Below are 6,349 nucleotides of genomic sequence, written 5' to 3'. Positions count from 1 at the left end.
GGACCCGCAGCGAGTTCCCAAGACCATCACCCAACTGTACTCCTACTATATTTACAACATCCTGAAAAACCACGGCCGTGAGATTGAGAACCCCCGTGATGTGTTACTCAGGGTTGGTCAGATGGCCTACAGAGGAGTGTCCGAGAAGAAGATTGTGTTTGCAGATGGGGATTTGATCAACTACAGTTTGCAGCCTTCCCAGTTCCTGTCCGGGTTCCTGATGGAACTTTTGGAGAGAGAGGATTCTGCCCAAAGCGTTGTGTACACATTCCCACACCTCACCATCCAAGAGTTTGTAGCTGCAGTCGCACAATTCCTGAATCCACATCCTGGGGATATCCTGAAATTCCTGACTACAGCCCACAACACGACAGATGGACGATTTGAGGTATTTCTCCGTTTTGTTGCTGGTCTCTCCTCCCCAATGACAGTTCGGGGCCTGGAGGAGTTTCTGGGTCCATTTCCTCATGAAACAACCTGCCGGGTGATTGACTGGGTGAAGGAGGAGGTTAAAAGCAGGAGTGGAGACACAGAGAGAAAATCTGGTAAAAGGAGCTTCATGAACACATTGCACTACCTGTTTGAGTCTCAGAATCGTGGACTGGCTCAGGCCGCACTGGGATCTCTGGAAATACTTTCATTCAGTGGAATGACACTGACCCCAATTGACCTCGCGGTCCTGTCTCATGCCATCGGACTCTGTGATACAATTAAACAGCTCAAACTGCAAGGCTGCCGCATTCAGTGTGAAGGAATCCAACGACTGGGACCCGGGCTGCACAAGTGCCAGGAGTTGAGGTAAATTGATTTATCTCTCACTGTGAACTGCGGAACTGTTCCACTGTGATTTGGGTACAATTTTAGTAAATCAGGGTGTGAAAGAATTGCGACAAATGCTCAGGGGATCAGTCAGTAACTCCCCAAGGATGGGAGGGCTCTGTGGTTCCTTGTGAAGGGATGTTGGAGACTTCACCAGATCAGTGAACAACGGCCATTGGTTTAATGGTAGTAAATCACAGGAATGGCCGTGTTTCTCACTCCCTGTGACACGTCCATTGACAATGTACCTTCTCAATGTTACTGACACCCAGACCGTTGCTGACTGCAGCAGGTGTGTCAGAGATTCACACCCCCTTCCCGGTGAGGGACAAGAGACCGTCAGCAGATTATCCCAGTGAGAAGGGTAGAATTACCATTGTGAGATTGTCTTCCCCTGCCCTTCCCCGTGTGTGACTATCTCCATCAGTCGACCTGTCTGACTGTGCTCACTACCAGATATTCAGACCCCATGGGCGCATCTTCTCTCCCGATTCGGGGTCTGAATTCAGACACACCCCTGCTGTACAATCGATTTCTGGATCATCTCATCTTATTGGATTATCGCTTCCCATCGGGATACTGCTGTGGGACTTCTCCTTCCCATCCCCTTCCTCCTGTGGGATACCCTTCAATTATACCCTTCATCCTGCAGATTCTGTGATCCTATCAATTTTCCTCAGGTGGGATCGCTTCCACGATCTCCCATCGACACTTTTCCATTCACAAATCTTCCTCACTGTGGGATTTTCTCCCATTCTTCATCCCACCCCTCCCGACCCTCTCACATCAGGAACACTTTTCTAACCATCGGGGAATGAGAGAGAATATGTGGAGTTTACAGGGTCACACCGATAGACTAAATTACCCTGGAGCTGGGCAGTGAGGGACATTGACAGTGATGTGAACTCCGATCAGTGATTTACTGAAGGGTTTAATGTTTCCTGAAATATCCGAGTGAGTGAAATTCCCCCAGACCCACGGTTTGAATCACTTTGTTCATCAATCTGTCTGTTTGTGTTTAGACTTGGGGTGAATAATCTGGGAGATTCAGGAGTGAAACTGGTGTCTACGGCATTGAGGAACTCGGAGTGTAAAATGCAGAAACTGTGGTAAGTACCAGACTGTGGGAGATTGTGTTTACAGACACCGGGTGTCTGATACTTAACATTAATGTGATCAGTAATTGTTTTACTGATAAACACTGGGGATCTGTACCATCTCCTGTCTCTCTGTGTCCTTCACCCTCACTCTCTCTCATCTCCAGGCTGAACCAAGTCGGTCTCACAGATTTTGGTGCCGCAGATCTCGCCTCCGCTCTCAGTACAAACCCATCACTGACAGAGCTGAGTCTGAGTGGTAATAAACTGGGAGATTCAGGAGTGAAACCTGTGTCTGCGGCTCTAAGGATCCCAAAGTGTAAAATACAGAAACTGTGGTAAGTCCCAGACTGTAGGAGATTGTGTTTACAGTCACTGGGTGTCTGACACTGAACATTAATGTGGTCGGTAATTGTGTTACTGATAAACACTGAGAATTTGTACCATCTCCTGTCTCATTGTGTCCTTCACCCTCTGTCTCGCTCATCTCCAGGTTAAACAGTGCTAGTCTCACAGATTCTGGAGCCGATGATCTTGCTTCAGCTCTCAGAACAAACCGATCACTGACAGAGCTGAACCTGAGTGATAATAAACTGGGAGATTCAGGAGTGAAACTGGTGTCTGCGGCTTTGAGAAACCCGGAGTGTAAAATACAGAAAATGGAGTAAGTACCAGACTGTGGGAAATTGTGTTTACAATCACTAGATGTCTGACACTGAACATTAATATGATCAGTAGAAACAAAGAAACATAGAAAACATACAGGTTAATACAGGTCCTTCGGCCCACAAAGCTGTGTCGAACATGTCTGTACCTCAGAACTACCTAAGCTTTACCCAAAACCCTCTATTTATCTGAGCTTCATGTAGACATCCAGGAGTCTCTTAAAAGACCCGATCATATCCGCCTCCACCACCGCTGCTGGCAGTCCATTCTACACCATCACCATTCTCTGCCTAAAAAACTAACCCTGACATCTCCTCTGTACCTTCTTCCAAGCACCTTAAAACTATGCCCTCTCATGCTAGCCATTTCCGTCCTGGAGAAAAGCCTCTGACTATCCACATGATGAATGCCTCTTATTACCTAGAACACCTCTGTCAATTCACCTCTCATCCTCCGTCATTCCAAGGGAAAAGGCCGAGTTCACTCATCCTGTTCTGCTAAGGCATTCTCCCCAATCCAGGCAGCATCCTTGTAAATCTCCTATGTACCTCTTCGATGGTTTCCATGTCCTTCCTACAGTAAGGTTACCAGAACTGAGCACAATATTCCAAACGAGGTCTTACCAGTGTCCTATATAGCTGCAACATTACCTCTCAGCTCTTAAACTAAATCCCACGACTGATGAAGGACAATACACCATATGCCTTTTTAACTGCAGTGTCAACCTGCGTCGCAGCTTTGGGTGACTTATGGACTCGGACCCCAAGATTCCTCTGATCTTCCACACTTCCAAGAGTCTTAACATTAATACTATATTCTGCCATCATATTTAACCTACCAAAGTGAACCACCTCACACTTATCTGGGTTGAACTCCATCTGCCACTTCTCAGCCCAGTTTTCCATCCTATCAATGCCCCGCTGTAAACTCTGACAGGCCTGCACACTATCCACAACACCCCCCACATTTTATTATCAGCAAATGTACTAACCTGTCCCTCAACTTCCTTATTCAGGTCATTTATAAAAATCACAAAGATTAGCGGTCCCAGAACAGATCCCTGAGTCACACCACTTGTAACCGGCCTCCATGCAGAATACAACCACTGTTTGCCTTCTGTGGGCAAGCATGTTCTGGATGCACAAAGTAATGTCCTCTTAGATCCCATGCCTCCTTATTTTCTCAATAAGGCTTGCATGGAGCACTTTATCAATTGCCTTGCTGAAATCCATATACGCTACATCTACTGCTCTACCTTCATCATTGTGCTTAGTCACATGCTCAAAAAATTCAATCAGGCTCGTAATGCAGACCTAACTTTGCCAAGCCATGCTGACTATTCCTAATAATATTTTGCCTCTCCCGATGTTCATAAATCCTACCTCTCAGAAGCTTCTCCATCAACTTACTAACTACTGAGGTAAGGTTAACTAGTCTGTAATTTCCTGGGCTATCCCTACTCACTTTCTTGAATAAGGGAACAACATCCGCAACCCTCCAATCCTCCGCAACCTCTCCTGTCCTCATTGATGATGCAAAGATCATTGCAAGAGGCTCAGCAATCTTCTCCCTCACCTCTCACGGTAGCCTGGGGTACATCCCGTAATGTCCCGGTGAATTATCCAACTTGATGCTTTCCAAAACCTCCAGCACATCCTTTTTCTTAATATCTACATTCACAAGCTTTTCAGTCCGCTGCAAGTCATCCCTCCAATCATTTTCCATAATGGAAAGATCATTTTCCATCATGAATACTGAAGCAAATGGTTCATTAAATACTTCCACTATTTCCTCTGGTTCCATACGAACTTTTTCATTGTCACACTTGATTGGTTCTGTTCTCTTACATCTTATCCTTTTGCTCTTCACATACTTGCAAAATGCTTTGGGGTTTTCCTTAATCCTGTCCGCCAAGGCCTTCTCATGGCCCCTTCTAGCCCTCCTAATTTCATTCCTAAACTCCTTCCTACTAGCCTTCTAATCTTCCAGATTCATATCATTACCTTTTAAAAGTTTTTTAAACCTTTCGTCAGCGCTTCTCTTCTTCCTGATGAGCTTTACAACTGTCTTTGTGCACCACGGATCTTGTACCCTACCATCCTTTCCATGTCTCATTGAAACGTACAAACTCAGAACCCCATACAAATATCCCTTGAACATTTTCTACATTTTTCAGTACCTTTCCTTGAGAACATCTGTTTGCAATTTATGCTTACAAGTTCCAGCCTGATAGCCTCATAGTTCCCCTTACTCCAACTAAAGGTTTCCCTAACTTGCCTCTTCCTATCCCTCTGTAATGCTATGGTAAAGGAGATAGAACTGTAATCGCTGTGATCGCTATCTCCAAAATGCTCTTCCACTGACAAACCTGACACCAGGCCAGGTTCATTTCCCAATAGCAGATCAAGTACAGCCACTCCTTTTGTAGGCTTATTACATATTGTGTCATCGGCTTTATTCATCATACTCCTTGCATTAAAATACACACATCTCAAACCGTCGGTCTGACAGCGTCTCTGTCACCTGCTTATCCTCCCTTTCGCACTGTCTCCAAATGTTCTCTATTTGTGAGCCAACCTCCCTCTCCTCCGTCACGTCAATCTGGTTTCCTCCCCCCAGCAATTCTAGTTTAAACTCTGCCCAGTAGCCTTAGCCTTAGCCTTCCCTCCAGGATATTGGTCCTCCTGGGTTTCAAGTGCAGCCCGTCCTTTTTGTGCAGGTCACAACTGCCCCAGAAGTGGTCCCAATGATCCAGAAGTCTGAATCCTTGCCTCCTGTCCGATCCTTCAGCCACACATTTATTCTCCACCTCATTCTATCCTATTCTGTCTGTCGCGTGGCACAGGCAGTAATCCTGAGATTACTGTCTTTGCTGTCCTGCTTTTCAACTTAGTTTGTAACGCCCTGAAGGCTGTTCTCAGAACCTTGTCTTTTTTTCCTACAAACACCAATGGTATCAATATGTACCATGGCCTCTGGCTGTTCTCCATCCCACTGCAGGATATCTTGGACGCGATCTGAAACACCCGGACCCAGGCACCTGGGTGGCAAACTACCATCCGCGCTTCTTCTCTGGGTCCACAGGATCGCCTGTCTGACCCCCTAACTATAGAGTCCCCTATTCCCACTGCCTTTCTCTTCCTTTCCCTACCCTTCTGAGCCACAGGCCAGACTCTGCCAGAGGTGTGGGCACTCTAATAAGTGGGGGGAGGAGACGAACTGGAAATATAAGGATGGAGTTAAAGGGAAAGAGAGAACAAGAAAAGTTTAAAAAGACAACAGAATTTACAGGGCAGAACGCACAGGAAGGGATTGGAGTGTACGGCCAAGTGCAATAGGGATCGATGTGAGAAGCGAGGGGAGTAATGCATTAAAAGTATTATATATGAATGCACGAAGTATAAGAAACGTAGACCCCTGGTTCACCTTAGGCTCGCTCAGCTCGCTGCTGTCTCGGGGGTGCAGCCTTCAGCCCCGTCAAACTGGGTAGCCAGCTTGTGTGAATGCTGTGTGATATCCCCCAACCCGCCAAATATCAGGCGGTATACCATATGCGATTAAATGATTACACTTTATAGAGATTATGGAACTAAGTGATTAATAACGATACAGTATATATGAAGGGAAAGAGAATAAAGAAAAGATGCCAAACTTATCAAAGTCCAAATCACTTCGTGCTCAACCGTTGGAGCTCAATTAACGGAGTCTTCTGGCCACCATTTGATCCCCTCCGAACTCCCCGACTCGTAGCTCAGGACCACCCGAAG

Source organism: Hypanus sabinus, unplaced genomic scaffold (assembly GCF_030144855.1).
Source record: "Hypanus sabinus isolate sHypSab1 unplaced genomic scaffold, sHypSab1.hap1 scaffold_1530, whole genome shotgun sequence".
Classification (NCBI taxonomy): Eukaryota; Metazoa; Chordata; class Chondrichthyes; order Myliobatiformes; family Dasyatidae; genus Hypanus; species Hypanus sabinus.
This window is presented reverse-complemented; position numbering follows the sequence as displayed.